We start from the raw sequence: 19,692 nt of genomic DNA, 5'->3' as shown, positions 1-19,692 counted from the left end.
GCCGGGGTTGGGGCGGTTGCAGCATCGGCGTGCATCATGGGTGTGGAGTCGACGGCGTGCGCGCGGTCAGGGAGGATAGGGCTTACAGGCGGAGTCCACAGGTCAGCAGGAGGGGGCACATAAGCGAGCGGACAACGCCGACAGGCAGGACCGGGCTAGCAGAGAGGGATGGGGCAACGGGCACGGGCGAGCTGGGCCGACTGGGCCAAAAGGCCAAGAGAGAGGGGATTTGGGCTGCTTTGGCTTTTCTTTTATAAATTTGAATTTCTAATTTCTTTTCTTTTTATTTTCTCTATTGAATTCAAACCCAACCAAACCATAACTTTAAATTTGAATATTTCAAACATGTGCATCAACCAAAAACAAAGTTTAAGCTCAGCATGATGCAACATTTCATGTCTTCCCTAGGTTTTAGTGTATTATAGTAATAATTACATCTCCAAATAATTAATCAATATTCTACTAAAAGGAAGAGAAAAGAAATCTATAGAGAGGAGAAAATAGGTAACACCTAAATTTGGTAGATATTAGATAAGAAATTTTATACCCCCAAATTTAGGGTGTTACAATAATGGTCTTGTTAATCACTATGACATGCTCCGATTAATTTGATGGGACCTAATAGGTCACCCTAGTTTTGTTAACCCCACACCTTGCAAACAAATAAATTATTGGGTAGACTTGCTATTGCTCTACCTAGTTTTGGGATTAATACTATATCTGAATTTTGACCATGTTCCATTAATATTGTTGGTTTAATTATTTTCATGATAAGATCATTATGTTAAATGGAACGTTGAGCGACCACCCAGGAAAACAGTGCTACCACAAGGGTGGAATCGGATGCCCTTGGCTGAATAATTAGGAAAGCTAGTGTGGGTTATCCTTTCCCGAAAGGGCAAGCGGGGTGGAGGAGTGCGGGTGCAGGGAGGTCCTTGGGTCGGACTTTCTTTTTAGCTTTTCGAACGAGGGATTCTTACATCGCCTTCGGCCCGCAATTCGTAGCGGGTTTTCTCCTTTAGTGGAACTTTGTAAAGGCCTCGCAGTGGATCCCTAGCCATTCACCTTGGAAGTGTCTAAGGGTTTAGCTAGCCCTGGCTAAACGGAAAACACGTATTGTGGGTAAAGATGCACAACATCTTGAGAGTGTAAAACTGGTATACCAGCCGTGCTCACGGTCATAAGTGGCTCAGACCCTCACATGATTAATTTATGGAATTAAACTTAATATGTCATTTGTATTGCATTGAGGGACTTATTATTAATTATGACCAATTATTTAATTGGGATGCTATCTACTTATATTTAGTAACTACTAATAAAATTTTGACCAACTTTAAAAGCAATGTTCAGCTTTAACCATCCACATGGGCCCCCACTGTAAGTGAGCTAATGCACATTATTCCCCACAACTTGTTGAGCGATGAAAGTATGTGAGCTCACCCTTGTTGTACTCACAACCCCCTAGGTCAAGGACAGGTACCGCAAGATAAGGAGCATGGAGGATGCCGCGATGAGTTCACGAGAGTTTTAGGCCGTCATCTCCTAGTCAACTATGGTTGCAGAGGATTGTTGTTTTCATATAGCTATTATGTACATAACTCTTATTATATAATAAAGATGTGATATTTGTTTCTGTATCATGAGTCATCATATATGTGAGACTTGATCCTAGCACACATTTGATTCGCGCCCGAGCTTGCCCTTAAATTCAGGTGTGACACCCAGCCCCTCTCCACTCAATCGAGCTCCATCATTGGCTTCCCCAGAGGCCAGTGAAGCTTCTCGAGCCCCCAGACTGAACGCTACCTCGCCAGACTTGACCCACCCACGGGAGCACATGGTCCAGGTAATCCAGCGAGCGATTCTTCAATTCCTTGCGCACACACGCCCCCATCATCAAGTGAAGCTCCCGGTGCAGTTTGATTGACCTCTACCGCCATGGATTGGCTGGAACCGATGTGGCCGAAGAACACCGCCACCTGAGCTCATGGCCAATAGACCTCTGGTCACCTCCAACGCCGACCGGCACATTGACGTGACCGCCAAAGCCTCCCCGACCTCATATGACCCTTCGCCAAAGCTCTACTGCCACCGGTAAGCCGCTCCACCACCTTCTTCACCGCGGGTGCTATTTATTCCAGCCAAGGACTGTAGGTTAGTTGTCTAGAAACACAGGAGGGTTAAGTGTTAAGCCATAAGCTCAGATGAATAGTGTACCAGGGACTGATTATGTGAGGAAAAGGGAAGGGAAGGCCAGGGACCCAAGAGCGTTATGTTTTTCTTTTTCTTTTAGAATATCTAATTCATTTATTCAACAACAAACTTTGGAAATGTATAACTTGAGTAAAATTCATCCAAATTTGGTCAAACCAATTTCGCGAGGCTCCGACAAAGTAAAATTTATAGCAAAAATAAAGAACCACCCTAGTCCAGGACTGTTCTAGAAGTTTTAATTTTATTTAGGATATAGGGTAGAATATGGAAATGGAGATAAAAATAGTAGGACTTTTGTGCTATGGCTAGAAAAAGTTTGGTACATGCCTACTCAACAATGAACCCATACAAAAATACTGTACACCCTAGTTCACCCAATTAAGTAGGGTTCATAAATTGATTGAGATTTCTGCCTATTTCTTCGGAAAATTAAAACAAGACCTAAAATTATAAAATAGTAGACCAACTCATTTTTCTTATAATACTTAAGTAACAATGTGTCAAGGAAAAATATAAAAAGGGAACAGTAAAGCAAGGAAATATGGTTTTCCTTGCCCCATGAGAGATTCAGAGAAAACTTTAGAAAGTCAAAGAAACCTTTTCCTGTAGAGAAAAATCCCTAACCTTTGGAATGATTGCTCTTGTGCAAAGAAAAGTTTAGAAAAATTTCCAAATATGTTGTTGACATTTTTCAAAAAGAAAGTTAGTTATGAGCACCTTCTAAGTGATTTTTGGCACAGAACCATATTATTGCACCTAGATAGCAGTAAAAATAAACGATAGGAGGTGTATTATAAAGTGAACCCCCTGCCCTAGTTTTTGTTATTTTTTTCTAGAACAGATTCTAATCTTTTTTTACCTCAAATTTTGAAGACAATTTAGTTTAACCAATGATAAGCCATTTAAATTTTTACAATTTTTTGGAATTTTCTAAATAACAGATGAAGTTTAAATCACCCTTAAGAGCATAAGTAGAATAGAAAAGAAGAATTAAAGGCCAATCAATATTCATTCGGTAACTTGAAACAAAAACCTAGCCGCGCCTTCACTAAACTCTTAGGAGGTTAGTTAAGTCTCAAACCACCCTTTATTCCTTTGGTCAACCTTTAATCTAGACCACTTGGTGCACCATGCTAAAAGAATTAATGAATAAGAAGAAAACCCTAACCTTACTAGGTCACTTAATGATACTCAACCTCGCATCATATTTATCATTTTTGCATACTATAATATACATGTATCTTATGCATTGCATTCATTAGATTGGAACATCGCTGATGGAGAGTACATGCTCATCCCGAAGCAAGGAGTTGCCTAGGAAGAAGTACAGGAGCCAGCTCCGGAACCTTCCATAGAGGATCTCCCTGCAGCCCCCAACAATTGAAGGCAAGCCTCGGTTTTATGCATAACAGTTTATATATGCTATTTTACTGCACTTAATGTTTGTAGGATTGTATTGTGCAATTAAGTGTAGGAGTTTCTTGAAACCTTAGCTGCATGAACTCAGGTTCCATTGAGATGGATACTAGTATGCTAGGTCGAGTAGTTGCTATGCTAATTCAGGATCTCGGTAGAAGTCGAGTGATTTTTCTAGCACTCACGCGAGGTCAGGAATTAGTTGTATCCATTTTGATAATGGAATTATGATTTTCTATGGACGCAGATCCATGGGGATGCGCTATCTACGAGACAAAATTGGAATAAGGATTAAACGTGCGGATACCTGTGTCAAGCGTTTGAAAGTACTAAGCACTACCGAGAAATATGGTAAATCGGTAAGCCTAGTACATGAGTGAACCTGTCCACAGACATACCTTCCCACTTGCTCTCAGATGGAGTCTCCCATTCCAAATATGGTGGGTACAAGTGCGGTCACTGCACAGTGGCGGTCGGGTAAGTGGAGCATTGTATGCCATTGGCAGTGAGCCTATTCTGTTGCCTAGGAATCGGTGGGGGCAGCTGATTTGTGTGGGGATGGAGTGCCCCTACATGTCGTGTGCGTGGCAGAACCGCCCAAATTATTCCAGCTTAAGTGTCCAAGTCACGCCTTAGAGGCAGCAACACACTTAAATCGGAATAACTCGTCAGTCCCTCAGATCTAGTCTGATAAAGCCACTTCCCCGGCATCAAATACCACTACCTCACTCGAAGGTGAGTCACAGAGAAAATGCAATAAAACGGGAAACCACAAATTAAAGTACTGGAGTTATCATATAAATCAGAGTTTTTAAGTAACTGAAACAAGTTCATAAATTAAAATGCAGCGGATAGTCGGTAACGTCGAATGCTGAGGAACAGGGCAAGGCCTAGCCCACTACTCCTACTCCTCTCCTGCTGGAGCAGCATCCCACTCAACCGTCCAACTCGGTGGCAGGGTGCAAGGCCAAGTCACACCATCAATCATGTCCTGTAGCGTACCTGCAAAAATTGTGCCACAAGCAAGGCTGAGTATACTAATACTCAGCTAGACTTACCCGGTGTGAGGAGTCTACTCCTCTACCTCTAGACCATGCAGCTGTTTGGCTGAGGGGTTTGGTTTGCCAAAAGCACTAGCTGAGTCTAAAAACAGTTTTAGCTTTTCCAGTTCTAGCATATTTTAATTTAGCTAGCTTTGCTCCTTTTCTAAGCATACATGGTAACAAACATTTAGTACAACCAACATATTATCTCAAGTAAAACCTCATTTCACTTCTTACTCAATGCAGGACAAGGGGTCAAGTAGTCTCATTAGCTGCGAGAAGCAGACGATCCGAATCGAGTTTTTAAACCTTGTAAGGTAAACCTAAACACATGACATGTAGGAGCACTCCGTCCCCACACACGTCAACCGTCCCCATCGATTCCCTGGCAACAGAACAAGGCTCACGGCCTTGGTGTACAATGCTCGAATTGTCCTCGGCTGCCGCCGTGCAACGGCCGCACTTGTACCCACCATAGCTACCATGGGAGAACCCGTCTCAGGCCCAGTGAGGGGTAAAGTCCGAGGGCAGGTTCAATCAGGTATTAGGCTTATCAGTTACCATATTTCCCAACATGTGTTTAGTACATTCAAACACTTGACTCAGGTATCCACACATTAATCCTTAATTCCGTTTCTGTCTCATAGACAAGGCATCCACCCTGGATCCAAGTCCATAGACCATCATAGATCCCGTTATCAAGATGAATACAATCAATTCCTGACCTCGCACGAGTGCTAGAAAAATCACTCGACTTCTACCGATATCCTGATTAGCAAAGCAGCTACTCGACCTAGCATACTAGTATCCATCTCAAAAAGGAATCCTGAGTTTATGCAACTAAGGGTTTCAAGCAACTCCTACACTTAAGTGCACATTACAAGCCTAAAAACATTAAGTGTAGTAAAGTAGCATATATAAACGTTTATGCATAAAACCGGGGCTTGCCTTCAAATGCTGGGGCTGCGGGGAGATCCTCTGTGGCAGGCTCGGGAGCTGGCTCCTGGTCTTCCTCGTGGACAACTCCTTGCTCGAGAATGAACACGTACTCTCCGTCAGCGAGGTTGCAGTCTAATGAATGCAATGAGTGAGATATATGTATGCCATGATATGCAATGTGGTAGTAATAGAAATGATTAAATTGATAGGTAAAGTTAAATCTTACTACGAGAATTCTAGTGGTATACTTAGCCAATTTTAGGCTCAAGTTTGGTTAAGTTAAATGGTTAGAATATTTTACTGCCCCACTGATTTCCTTTTAGTGTCTTAGTGAGTGTTTATTATGACTCTTGCTGAATTCATTGGGGGGATTCATTATCCTTCCTAATTCTCTCTTCTTCTCCTTTTTCTCTTATGCCTTTAAGGTGGGCTTGAACTACAACATAGCTTTATAAATTCCCAAAAATCCTGTAAAAATTACAGTAGCTTCACACTGGTTTATAACTCTATGTCTCAAAAATTGGGGCTTAAAAAGTTAAGGGTTTACTCTGTACAAAATTATCAAGTTGTAGGGCAGAGGGGGTGCTTTGAACTACAGCTCTCTTCTAACAGTGGATTAAGCCCTTAAGCTTATTTTTGCTGGCATTTAGGTGTAATAATATGACTTTGTACCATGTTTGAGTCACTAATACCTATTGGTCATTTTCCTGTGATGTTCTAAAGTTCTTGGCCATAGGGGTGCTTTCTACTACCACTATACTTAAAAAAATGTCAAACAACAGATTTACAATTTTTCTCATCTTCTTTGTGCAAGAGCAATCATTCTGAAATTTGGTAACTTTTTTCCTAGGGGAGAGGGTGGTAGAAATTCTTGGATTATATGGTCTTTTCATGGGGTAGGGGTAATGTGTTTTACCTTACCTTTTTAAATAGGTTTCATATTTTTCTCTGGTGGTCTACTTCATCAATGATTGGGTAAAAATTTGTTTGCCCATTGTTGCAAAATTTTAGGCTTCCTAACGATTTAATTAGAACATGGGCCAGAATCAAGTTTTAATTGTTCACCCCACTTATTGTGTTGGGTTGGGGTGTCTATTATTTTTGTAGTGGTGTTCTAGTAATTAGGAGTCTACTAAATTTTCTTTACCCTTTTTACAGTGGTCCTTGTATTTTTAATCATGGTTTTCCTAATAAATATTTAACCTTGGACTAGTTCTGGACTAGGGTTCTCTGTATTTTTCCTATGTTCTTTATTACTTAAGTATACTAGGAAAAATATGTTCCTCCTGTGTTTATTATTTTCCACTACCTCTCTTAATTTTCTAAGTTTTGGACAGATATGGTTTTTAATAGACAATCTTGAGTTATTCTTGTATACTGGGGTGCTTAGTATTTTTAAACAGTGCATATGTTGGGTATGTATCTCCACAATTTTTCTTAAGCCTAGTATAGAAGTATTTCTGTTTTTCTCTATATTAATAAGGTTTGGGTAGTTTCCTTATTTAATTCAAAACTCTAAAAATTATTACAGAAAACATGGGGTTCAGTATTTTTGTTTGATGGTTCATAATATTTGGAATCCAGCAAAATTGGTTTGACTAATTTTGGTTGAATAATATTCAAGTTATGAATTTCCTAAGAAAATAGGTTTTGCATCGGGGTCCCTGGCGTGTACTTCCTATTTTTCCTTACAGACTAGTACTCTGGTCACTATTCAAATGTGTCTCTGACAAATCAGAAAACCGCTTGGGGTTTACCCTAATCTAAACCACGATCCTTCTTTTATCTAAACAGTGCCCGTGGTGGAGGAAAGGGCGGAGGGGCTTACCGGTGGCGAGATAGCTCCGGCAAGATGGTCGAGGATGTAGGGGCGGTCGAGACGGTCACGTCGATGTACGGGTTGTCGTCGAGGATGGCCGGAGTCGGCTGGTCCACGAGCGCCGGTGGGGAGCTCGTCGGCGGCGAGGGCTCCGGCTTAACTAGGGCGGTAGGGTCCAATCAAACCGGTCAGCGAGCTTCACTAGGTGTCAGGGAAGGCATGGGCGCGAGTAATTGAACTACAGCTTACCGTTTAGTCGTGGCCACGCGCGTTGGCGGGGAAGACAACTCCGGCGAGGGTCGAATGGCTTCTCCGGCGAAGTAGCGTCTAGTTTCTTGCTTTGGGGAGCTCTACGGGGCTCTGGGGAAGCTAACCGAGGCACGAGATCGAGCGGAGATCGGCTGGAGTGGCCTGGCCACGGCGACCGAGTGCTCGGGTGCCTTGGTGGGCGGCGCAGAGCGTGTCGGGGCTAAGGACGGGGTCGGGACAACGAGGGCAAGCGTGGAGTGAAGTGTGGCGCGTTCGGGGTGGTTTTTAAGGGCGCGGGCGAGCTCGGCTGAGGGATACTCTGACACGCGCTTGGGGCGTGCGCGGGGGAGCTCCAGTGCACGCTCTGCCGCCTAGGCACAACGTCGAGCACGAGACAACGCTGAGAGTGGTCATGTTCAAGCGCTCATTAGCCCCAAATCTTCGTGATTAAGGCCATGGTCCCTTTGTAAGATCTCTTGACCGGACCTTCCATTGTCATTTGTGTGTGGCGGCTTATAGATTCTGTTGACTGGAGCCAAAGATATGGGGTGCTCAAATCAGGTTTGTCTCACTGCGGAAATCCGAGATAAAATCCTTGACTTGACGTGTCTAGGGCACAAATCTCGATGCCATCTTCACACACGTTGCAAAGTGGTTAATTTAGCACAACTTTGTAAATGGGAGCTTAAGGTTTTGAGTTAGGGATCAAGGTGAATGTGCTCGAGTTCTTGGTGAGGGATGAAATTCAGTAATCTGAATTTTTAGATTTCTATAGATAGCTCCCACTTGCATGGCCTTTTTGGGGATTTTGAACAATTATTTTGGCCAAACTTTTCTAGTAGTTTTTGTAGCTTAATTAATGTATTTCAACTTATATAATTGGCCCAAGCCAAGATTCCATGTTTTTCATGGTCTTTTTACCAATTTCCTCCTTTTCACTTAAATGACCTAATTAAGGTTATTCTAGGGTTTGGACATTTTCCGCACTTTGAGTGCTTGATATGATTAAGGCATGATTTTTAAGATAAAAAGACTTGGTTGAGTTTTTGCTCCTAAGTTTTTGGTGTCTTTTGCTCAATTTGATTCACATGAGATAATGGCCTTGATGTTAGGACTGAGAAGAAACCCTAAGTAGCACCTGGTTGTTACAGCCTTCCCGCCTTAAAGGAATCTCGTCCCAAGATTCGGGTCGAAGTCCTCCGAGGTGAAGAGAAGGTTATGGCTAGCTTGAATTTTGTGGGTTTATTTATTAAGGTTCTCTTAGTAAACTACTCTTCGAATGTCATCCTCTTTGCAACTTTAGAAGGAAGTCCTTTTGGATTTAATTTTATAACTAACTCATTTTATGTTAAGATCATTCTTCTTACATTTAGATTCAAAGGGCAGGGGAGGGGCTGGGTGTGGTTACGTACCAATTCCCTTAGGTAGACAATCGGGGAAGTTCGAACGTAGAAATTCCTCAGTCTCCCAAGTAGCTTCTTCCTCTGAGTGATTGCTCCATTGGATCTTATACATTTTGATCGACTTAGCCCAAGTTGTTCTTTCTTTGCAATCCAGAACCTTGGAAGGGTACTCTTGATATGATAGATCTGGCTCTATCTCCACTTCTGGTTCTGCTATGATCTCGGTTGGCAATTGAACACATTTCTTCAATTGGGATATATGGAATACATTATGGATGGCAGACATTTTTGGAGGTAACTTCAATTTGTATGCCATGGGTCCACATGCTTCCACGATCACATAAGGTCCAATGTAGTGAGGGGCTAACTTGCCTTTGATCCCAAACCTTTGCACTCCTTTGGTGGGGGATACTTTTAGATATATGAAATCTCCCACTTCAAACTGGAGGGGTTTTCTTCTCTTATCATGGTAACTCTTCTGCTTGGCCTGAGCAGCTTCTAGATTCTTCCTGATCAGTTTGACTTTCCTTTCGGCTTCAGTCACTAATTTAGGTCCAAAAAATTCTTTTTCTCTAGACTGAGACCAGTTGAGGGATGTTCGACACCTTCTTCCATATAGGGCTTCGAAAGGTGCCATCTTTAGGTTGGATTGATAACTGTTGTTATAAGCAAACTCTGCCAAAGAGAGGTACTTATCCCAGTTCTTACCGCAATCGATCGCACAAGCCCTTAGCATTTCAAGAATTTGATTGACCCTTTCGGTCTGACCATCAGTCTGGGGGTGGTAAGCCGAACTCCTTATTAGCTTGGTTCCCAAAGACTCTTGTAATTGTTCCCAAAATCTGGCAACGAATTCGGCTCCTCGGTCAGAGACAATGGTCCGGGGTAACCCGTGCAAACACACGATTTGGTCAATATACAGTTCTGCGTACTTCTGAGCCTTATCAGTGGTGTGCACCGGAAGAAAATGTGCAACTTTTGTCAATCGGTCTACAACGACCCAAATCGAATCATGATGCCGAGAGGTGTTGGGCAGACCCACAATGAAATCCATGCTAATGGCATCCCATTTCCATGAAGGTATTGATAGGGGTTGCAAGGCACCAGCTGATTTTAAGTGGCTTGCCTTTATCCTCTGGCATGTGTCACATTCCGATATGTATTGGGCTATTTCCCTCTTCATTCTGGTCCACCAATATAGGGGCTTCAGATCATGGTACATCTTGGTGCTTCCCGAATGCATGGAGAATTTGGAGAGATGAGCCTCATCCAAGATTTTCTTCTTGAGATCTTTATTTTTAGGAACCACCAATCTGTCTTCAAACCACAATATCCCCTTCTTATCTTGGCGAAAGCACTTATACTTCCCCACTTTCTGACTAAGATTCTCTTTGATGATTTGCACTCCCTTGTCACTGAGTTGGGCCATAATTATCTAGTCTTGCAGGGTTGGCTCAATGGAAATGTGAGACAAAGCACCATATGGAATCACTTCAGTCTTCATCTAGCTCAACTCGTCACACAGGGTATTGATGCGAGAATTCATCATAACACAGTTGCATTGTGACTTCCGACTTAAGGCACCAGCCACCACATTGGCTTTCCCCAGGTGGTAGTGTACCTCCAAGTTGTAGTCCTTGATCAGCTCTAGCCATCTTCTCTGTCTCATGTTGAGATCAGCCTGAGTAAAGATGTACTTGAGGCTCTTATGATCTGTGTAGATGTTGCAGTGGGTTCCCATCAAATAGTGCCTCCACATCTTCAATGCATGAACCACGTCTGCTAACTCCAAGTCATGAGTGGGATAATTTTGCTCATGAGGCCTGAGTGCCCTAGATGCGTAGGCAATGACCCAGTTGTCTTGCATCAGAACACAACCCAGTCCAGTGCCAGAGGCATCACAGTACACATCAAATGGCTTGTTGTTGTCGGGTTGCACTAACACGGGTGCTGTGGTCAGATGTTGCCTCAATGCGTGGAAGGCATCTTCGCACTTCTGGCCCCAATCAAATTTGGCTCTCTTCTTCAATAATTCAGTCATGGCTTCACATTTTGAGAGAAGTCTGGAATGAATCTTCGATCATAACCGGCCAATCCCAGAAAACTTCGAATCTGACGGACAGTTGTTGGTGGCTTCCAGTTCATCACTTCTTGCACTTTATCTGGATCAACAGCTATTCCTCCCTCAGAGATAGTGTGACCCAAGAACTTGATTTTCTTTAGCCAAAAATCGCACTTGGATAGTTTGGCATAAAGGCGGTGCTCTCTCAGACGTTGGAGTACCGTGTGCAAGTGTTTGGCGTGCTCCACTTCATTCTTCAAGTACACCAGAATATCATCGATGAATACCACCACAAATTTGTCTAGTTCAGGCATGAAGAACGAATTCATTAGATACATGAAGTATGCTGGCGCATTTGCCAACCCAAATGACATCACCAAATACTCATACAGCCCATATCTGGTTGAGAAGGCAGCCTTCGGTATATCACTTGCTCGTATCTTGATCTGATGATAGCTAGAGCGAAGGTATATCTTGGAAAACACTTTGGCTCTGACCAATTGATCGAAAAGAACATCAATACGAGGCAAAGGATACTTGTTTTTTATAGTCACCGCATTGAGTGGGCGGTAATATATGCATAGCCTCAACCTTTCATCTTTCCTCTTCACGAACAAGGCTGGACATCCCCAAGGTGAAGTACTTGGGCGGATGAAGCCCTTGTCCAACAACTCTTGCAGTTGTTCCTTCAATTCTGCCAACTCAGCGGGTGGCATCCGGTAGGGCCTCTTGGAAATAGGTGTCGTTCCCGGTTGCAATTTGATGGCGAATTCAATATCCCGATTTGGCGGCATTCCTGACAACTCATCAGGAAAAACATATGCATATTCACAGACCACTGGATTTTCTTCAAGGGTAGCTCTATCATAGCAAAAGCACATGACCGGATGGTTTCTTGGCTGGGCAAAAACAAAGTGAATTTCCCACAGATTGGTGAACGGATTTCCATGATGAGGTTGGCAACATCTAGCACCACTTGGTGCCAGGTCAGCCAGTTGGCTCCCAAAATAATATCCACATTATCCATCCCTAGAATAAGGAGGGTGGCTTTGACAATGCTTCTTCCCAGCTGATTAGGCACACTTCGATTTAATTGGTTTGTTGCAATTTTTCCCCCACGTGTTGCTATCATAGAAGACCCTTGGGTATGATAGAAGGGAAATTGGCATTTAACGTTGAACTTCTAGCCAATGAAGCTATGAGATGCACTTGAATCAAACAGAATTAATGCAGGTTGATTAAAAACTAAAAAGATAACAGTCATGACGGGTGCTCCTTCAGGTAGCTCCTCCAGAGTAGTGAAATTGAGCTTCCCTTACCTGACTTGCACCTTCTACTTCATCCCTTTGTCTTGATTTGGTGCTGGCATCTGCCTCTGCTGATTCCTTGGGCAATTTTTGGCATAATGACCCACATTACCACAAGTGAAGTACTTGTTTCCATTTCCCTGGTGGAACTGCTGCTGCTGCTGTTGGGGTTGATTGTTCCTTGGGGCAGGAGCTGGAAAGTGGTTGGGTGCTTGCTGCTTCTGAGGTGGCCTGATAACCCATCTTCCTGCCTGCTGTTGAAATCCTCTGCTATGATTGTTGGAGACAATCCTGAACCTCGGGGGTGGAGCAGAGGGTCCTAACATTGGTACCTTCCTCTTCTTCTCTACCCGGTGAGCTACAATATAGTCTTCCTGTGATATGGCCAGGTTGACCAACTCATTGAAGCTATCAGCCCAAACAGTGATGAGACGCTCACACAACTTGGTGTTGAGACCCCTGCAGAAGCGGTCTCTCTTCTTTTCATCAGAGTCTGCATGATAACCCGCATACTGGCACAGGTCATTGAAGGCCTGGGCATACTGCAGCACAGTGCGGGTTCCTTGAGTTAATGCTAGGAACTCATTCAGCTTGCGATCCAGGATCCCTGCTGGAATGTGATGTCCCCTGAAAGCAGTCTTGAACTCCTCCCATGTCACTTCATGATCAGCAGGTAACATAGCGCGTAAATGGTCCAACCATGTCCGAGCAGGTCCGTGAAGCTGCTGCGCGGCGAAACGAGCCTTGGTGTCATCAGGGCAAGCTCCCGTGAGGAGGGGAAACTTGGACTCCACGACTCGTAGCCACACATCGGTGTCAAGCGGATCCTCTGCCTTGGTAAACAAGGGCGGCTGCGTGCTCAAGAACTCCTGATAGGTTGCCGCAGCTGGAGGTCACTGCGGCTGGCCTCCACCATACTGCTGAGGGTGGGGCTGGCGCTGCAAAAGTTGTCACAGAATCTCATTCTGCTGAGCCATCAGCTCCTGCACCGTGGGAGTTGGAGGAGGTGGCGGGGGAACTTGCTCGTTCTGCCCGCGAGCTGCCTAGTTACCATCTGAAAATATAAATTATCACCATTGTTATCTCCATCCATGATTCCGAACAATATTATTTATATCATACGGAAAAGAAATGTCATAACATAACATCAAATCGGACGAGGATAACATGATTGCATTCACTCCATTAGTCACAAAAGTTTTCCTGGGTTACATCAATTTAGGGGAAAGTACTCGTAAGCCTAGTCTAAAATATGATGCTAACTAAGCTCGCACGGGTTTCTATCCTCCTAATGCGTCAAGTTAACCCATCAACCCTGAGTAGTAGAAGCAACACTAGATACGGGTGAAGGGGGCATCTCGGAGGGAGTCGCATTGGTACCAGGGGCTGGTCCTAGCTCCTCGGGGGCCTCCTCTCCCTCGCTTTCGGCCTCGTTTGCCTCCATCTCCAGGTGGTGCATGTCCAGGACGTCGTTAGCTTCCTCAAGCTCCTCCTGCACATTGCGGAGCTGGTTCTCTAGGACATCAATGGTGTTGTCCCGGATCTCCACCTGCTGCTCCAGGGTGGCGATGCGCTGGCTCAACTGTTCCACCTGTAGGTCCTTCTCCACCAACTCTAAAGACAAGTCGACCACGAAGTCCTCTCAGCTATCGAGGGTGAGCTTGATGGTCTGAGCAAGGTTAGGAAGGTGTGCCATAGCGTTGCTCTGTAGGGCCTGTAGGCGGTACAGTGCGCTCATACACTGAACATTGATCCTCCCAACTAGGTCGGGATACATAGCCCACACGTCCTTCACATGGCTCACACGGTTGCACCACATGGGGTCATCCCTCTTCTCAGCGGGGAAGAGTCCCAGTGGGTGCATCACCATCTCCAAGGGATGGTAGCAGCAAAAGGTAGTCAAAGTCTTCATAGCTGTCGCCTCGGTGGTGTCGTCCGACCTGAATCCAATAGTCTCGGAGTCAAGGGAACGCCATCCCGGCTGCAGGGCGTGAGCCTCCAGAGTCAGCCAGACTCGGCAACGTGGCACCTGATGCTCCTCGTATAGCTGCATTGTGTACAAACGGTGCGTATGGTAACCTGTGGAGTTGAGCACCTCCCACAAGATGGAAGGGAAATCCTCGTGGGAAAGGAAATCGGAACTGAAACGAGTGTCTCCTCCATTAGCGGGGGTGGGTGAAGTCATCTGTGGAAGAAAGAAAAACATGTGAGCCCGGGTTGTTAAAAGGTTAGATTAAATTTTTACTCCTTACGTTATATTATTATCCCTATTTGTTATATTCATACTTAGATGCATCCTTCCTTTCATTTCTAATCCTTTTATGTTGTATAATGCATGCATGCTGAAAAGAACGTCTCCTCACCGATCAGAAGGGTGCTTTTAGGGCATCCTCGAAATTTAAAAATTGACCCATATGGCCTACTTAATTAGCCACCTGTTTTTCCTACTATTCATAAGGCCTTTCGTCCTAGGTCTAGCGTTCTAATCCTGATGATTCCAATACTGGTTTCTAAGCAAATTTTATTTTTGAAAAGTTGGTATTCACGACTTATTTATTTCTCTATGGTGGTATTTGCTTTGATACCAGCTGTGGCAGAACCACCCAAATTATTTCAGCTTAAGTGTCCAAGTCACGCCTTAGAGGTAGCAACACAATTAAATCGGAATAACCCGTCAGTCCCTCAGATCTAGTCTGATAAAGCCACTTCCCCGGGATCAAATACCACTAGCTCACTCGAAGGTGAGTCACAGAGAAAATACAATAAAACGGGAAACCACATATTAAAGTACTGGAGTTATTACATAAATCAGAGTTTTTAAGTAACTGAAATAAGTTCATAAATTAAAATGCAGCGGATAGTCGGTAACGTCTAATGCTGAGGAACACGGCAAGGCCTAGCCCACTACTCCTCCTGCTCCTCTCCTGCTAGAGCAGCATCCCACTCGACCGTCCAACCCGGTGGCAGGGTGGAAGGCCAAGTCACACCATCAACCATGTCCTGTAGCGTACCTGCAAAAATTGTGCCACAAGCAAGGCTGAGTATACTAATACTCAGCTAGACTTACCCGGTGTGAGGAGTCTACTCCTCTACCTCTAGACCATGCAACTATTTGGCTGAGGGGTTTGGTTTGCCAAAAGCACTAGCTGAGTCTAAAAACAGTTTTAGCTTTTCTTTTTCTAGCATATTTTAATTTAGCTAGCTTTGCTCCTTTCTAAGCATACATGGTAACAAACATTTAGTACAACCAACATGTTATCTCAAGTAAAACCTCATTTCACTTCTTACTCAATGCAGTACAAGGGGTCAAACAGTCTCATTACCTGCGAGAAGCAGACGATTCGAATCGAGTTTTTAAACCTTGCAAGGTAAACCTAAACACACGACATGTAGGGGCACTCCGTCCCCACACACGTCAACCGTCCCCATCGATTCCCTGGCAATAGAACAGGGCTCACGGCCTTGGCGTACAATGCTCCAATTGTCCCTGGCTGTCGCCATGCAACGGCCGCACTTATACCCACCATAGCTAGCATGGGAGAACCCGTCTCAGGCCCAGTGAGGGGTAAAGTCTGCGGGCAGGTTCAAATGCTTGACTCAGGTATCCACACATTAATATTTAATTCTGTTTCCGTCTCATAGACAAGGCATCCACCCTGGATCCAAGTCCATAGATCATCATAGATCCCGTTATCAAGATGAATACAATCAATTCCTAACCTCGTGCGAGTGCTAGAAAAATCACTCGACTTCTACCGAGATCCTAATTAGCAAAGTAGCTACTCGACCTAGCATACTAGTATCCATCTCAAAAAGGAATCCTGAGTTTATGCAACTAAGGGTTTCAAGCAACTCCTACACTTAAGTGCACATTACAAGCCTACAAACATTAAGTGTAGTAAAGTAGCATATATAAACGTTTATGCATAAAACTAGGTTTGCCTTCAAATGCTGGGGCTGTGGGGAGATCCTCTGTGGCAGGCTCGGGAGCTGGCTCCTGGTCTTCCTCGTGGACAGCTCCTTGCTCGGGAAGGAGCACGTACTCTCAGTCAGCGAGGTTGCAGTCTAATGAATGCAATGAGTAAGATATATGTACACCATGATATGCAATGTGGTAGTAATAGAAATGATTAAATTGATAGGTAAAGTTAAATCTTACTACGAGAATTCTAGTGGTATACTTAGCCAATTTTAGGCTCAAGTTTGGTTAAGTTAAATGGTCAGAATATTTTAGTGCTCCACTGATTTCCTTTTAGTGTCTTAGTGACTTTTTATTATGACTCTTGCTGAATTCATTGGGGGGGATTCATTATCCTTCCTAATTCTCTCTTCTTCTCCGTTTTCTCTTATGCCTTTAAGGTGGGCTTGAACTACAACATAGCTTTATATTCCCAAAAATCCTGTAAAACTTACAATAGCTTCTCATTGGTGTATAACTCTCTGTCTCAAAAATTGGGGCTTAAAAAGTTAAGGGTTTACTCTGTACAAAATTATCAAGTTGTAGGGCACAGGGGGTGCTTTGAACTACAACTCTCTTCTAACAGTGGATTAAGCCCTTAAGCTTATTTTTGCTAGCATTTAGGTATAATAATATGACTTTGTACCGAGTTTTAGCCATTAATACCTATTGGTCATTTTTCTGTGATTTTCTAAAGTTCTTGGCCATAGGGGTGCTTTCTACTACCACTATACTTGAAAAATGTCAAACAACAGATTTACAATTTTTCTTATCTTCTTCTTTGTGCAAGAGCAATCATTTTGAAATTTGACAACTTTTTGCCTAGGGGAGAGGGTGGTAGAAATTCTTGGATTATATGGTCTTTTCATGGGGTAGGGGGTAATGTGTTTTACCTTACCTTTTTAAATAGGTTTCATATTTTTCTCTGGTGGTCTACTTCATAAATAATTAGGTAAAAATTTGTTTGCCCATTGTTGCACAATTTTAGGCTTCCTCGCGATTTAATTAGAAAATGGGCCAAAATTAAGTTTTAATTGTTCACCCCCACTTATTGTGATGGGTTGGGGTATCTATTATTTTTGTAGTGGTGTTCTAGTAGTTATGAGTCTACTAAATTTTCTTTACCCTTTTTACAGTGGTCCTTGTATTTTTAATCATGGTTTTCCTTGATTTCTTAGTGCCTAATAAATATTTAACCTTGGACTAGCTCTGGACTAGGGTTCTCTGTATTTTTCCTATGTTCTATATCACTTAAGTATACTAGGAAAAATATGTTCCTCCTCTGTTTATTATTTTCCACTGTCTTTCATAATTTTCTAAGTTTTGGACAGATATGGTTTTTAATAGACAATCTTGAGTTATTCTTGTATACTAGGGTGCTTAGTATTTTTAAACAGAGCATATGTTGGGTATGTATCTCCACAATTTTTCTAAACCCCCTGGGGTTTACCCTAATCTAAACCGAGATCCTTCCTTTATCTAAACAGTGCCCGCAGCGGAGGAAAGGGCGGAGGGGCTTACCGGCGGTGAGATAGCTCCGGCAAGGTGGTTGTGGACGTAGGGGAGGTCGCGACGGTCACGTCGATGTGCGGGTCGTCGTCGGGGATGGCCGGAGTCAGCTGGACCACGAGCGCAGGTGGGGGAGCTCGTCGGCGGCGAGGGCTCCGGCCTAACCAGTGCGGTAGGGTCCAATCAAACTGGTCAGCGAGCTTCACTAGGTGTCATGGAAGGCATGGGCGCGAGTAATTGAACTACGACTTACCGGTTAGTCGTGGCCACGCGCGCCGACGGGGAAGACAACTCCAGCGATGGTGGAACTGCTTCTCCGGCGATGTAGCGTCCGGTTTCTTGCTTCAGGGAGCTCTACGGGGCTCTGGGGAAGCTTGTCGAGGCACGAGATCGAGCGGAGATGGGCTGGAGTGGCCTGGCCACGGCGGCCGAGTGCTCGGGTGCCTTGGTGGGCGGTGTAGAGCTCGCTGGAGCTAAGGATGGGGTCGAGATAGCGGGGGCAAGCGTGGAGTGAAGTGTGGCGCGTCCGAGGGTGGTTTTTAAGGGCGCGGGCAAGCTCGGCTGCGGGCTGCTCTGACACGCGCTCGGGCATGAGTGGGAGAACGCCAGTGCACGCTTTGCCGCCTGGGCACGACGTCGAGCAGGAGGCAGCGCTGAGAGTGGTCATGTTCAAGCGCTCATTGGCCCCAAATCTTCACGATTAAGGCCATGATCCGTTTGTAAGAACTCTTTACCGGACCTTCCTTTGTCGTTTGTGTGTGGTGGCTTATAGATTTTGTTGACTGGAGCCGAAGATATGGGGTGCTCAAATCAGGTTTGTCTCACTGCGGAAATCCGAGATAAAATCCTTGACTTGACGTGTCTAGGGCACAAATCTCGATGCCATCTTCACACACGTTGTACAGGGGTTAACTTAGCACAACTTTGTCAATGGGAGCTTAAGGTTTTGAGTTAGGGATCAAGGTGAACGCGCTCGAGTTCTTGGTGAGGGCTGAAATTTAGTAATCTGAATTTTTAGATTTCTATAGAGAGCTCCCACATGCATGGCCTTTTTGGGGATTTTGAACAATTATTTTGGCCAAACTTTTCTAGTAGTTTTTGTAGCTTAATTAATGTATTTCAACTTATATAATTGTCCCAAGCCATGATTCCATGTTTTTCATGGTCTTTTTACCAATTTCCCCCTTTTCACTTAAATGACCTAATTAAGGTTATTCTAGGGTTTGGACATTTTCCCCACTTTGATTGCTTGATATGATTAAGGCATGATTCTTAAGATAAAAAGACTGAGAAGAAACCCTAAGTAATACCTGGGTCTTTTGGTGTCTTTTGCTTAATATGATTCACATGAGATAATGGCCTTGATGTTAGGACTAAGAAGAAACCCTAAGTAACACCTCGGTGTTACAGTGTGTTTAGGTTTACCTTGCAAGGTTTAAAACTCGATTCGAATCGTCTGCTTCTTGCAGATAATGAGATTGCTTGATCCATTGTACTGCATTGAGTAATAAGTGGAAATGAGGTTATTGGCAAAAGATGTTGATTGACATAATCTTTGATACCTTGTATGGATAACTAAGTGCTCATCTAGCTTAAAAGTATCATTATAGAACTTGAAAAGCTAAAACTTGTTTTAGACTCAGCTAGTGCTTTTGGCAAACCAATCCCCTCAGCCAAACAGCTTCATGGTCTAGAGGTAGAGGAGTAGACTCCTCACACAAGTAAGTCTAGCTGAGTATTAGTATACTCAGCCTTGCTTGTGGCATAATT

Source organism: Zea mays, chromosome 6 (genome assembly GCF_902167145.1).
Source record: "Zea mays cultivar B73 chromosome 6, Zm-B73-REFERENCE-NAM-5.0, whole genome shotgun sequence".
Taxonomy (NCBI): Eukaryota; Viridiplantae; Streptophyta; class Magnoliopsida; order Poales; family Poaceae; genus Zea; species Zea mays.
The sequence above is the reverse complement of the archived record's forward strand: the minus strand, read 5'-3'. Positions refer to the sequence as shown.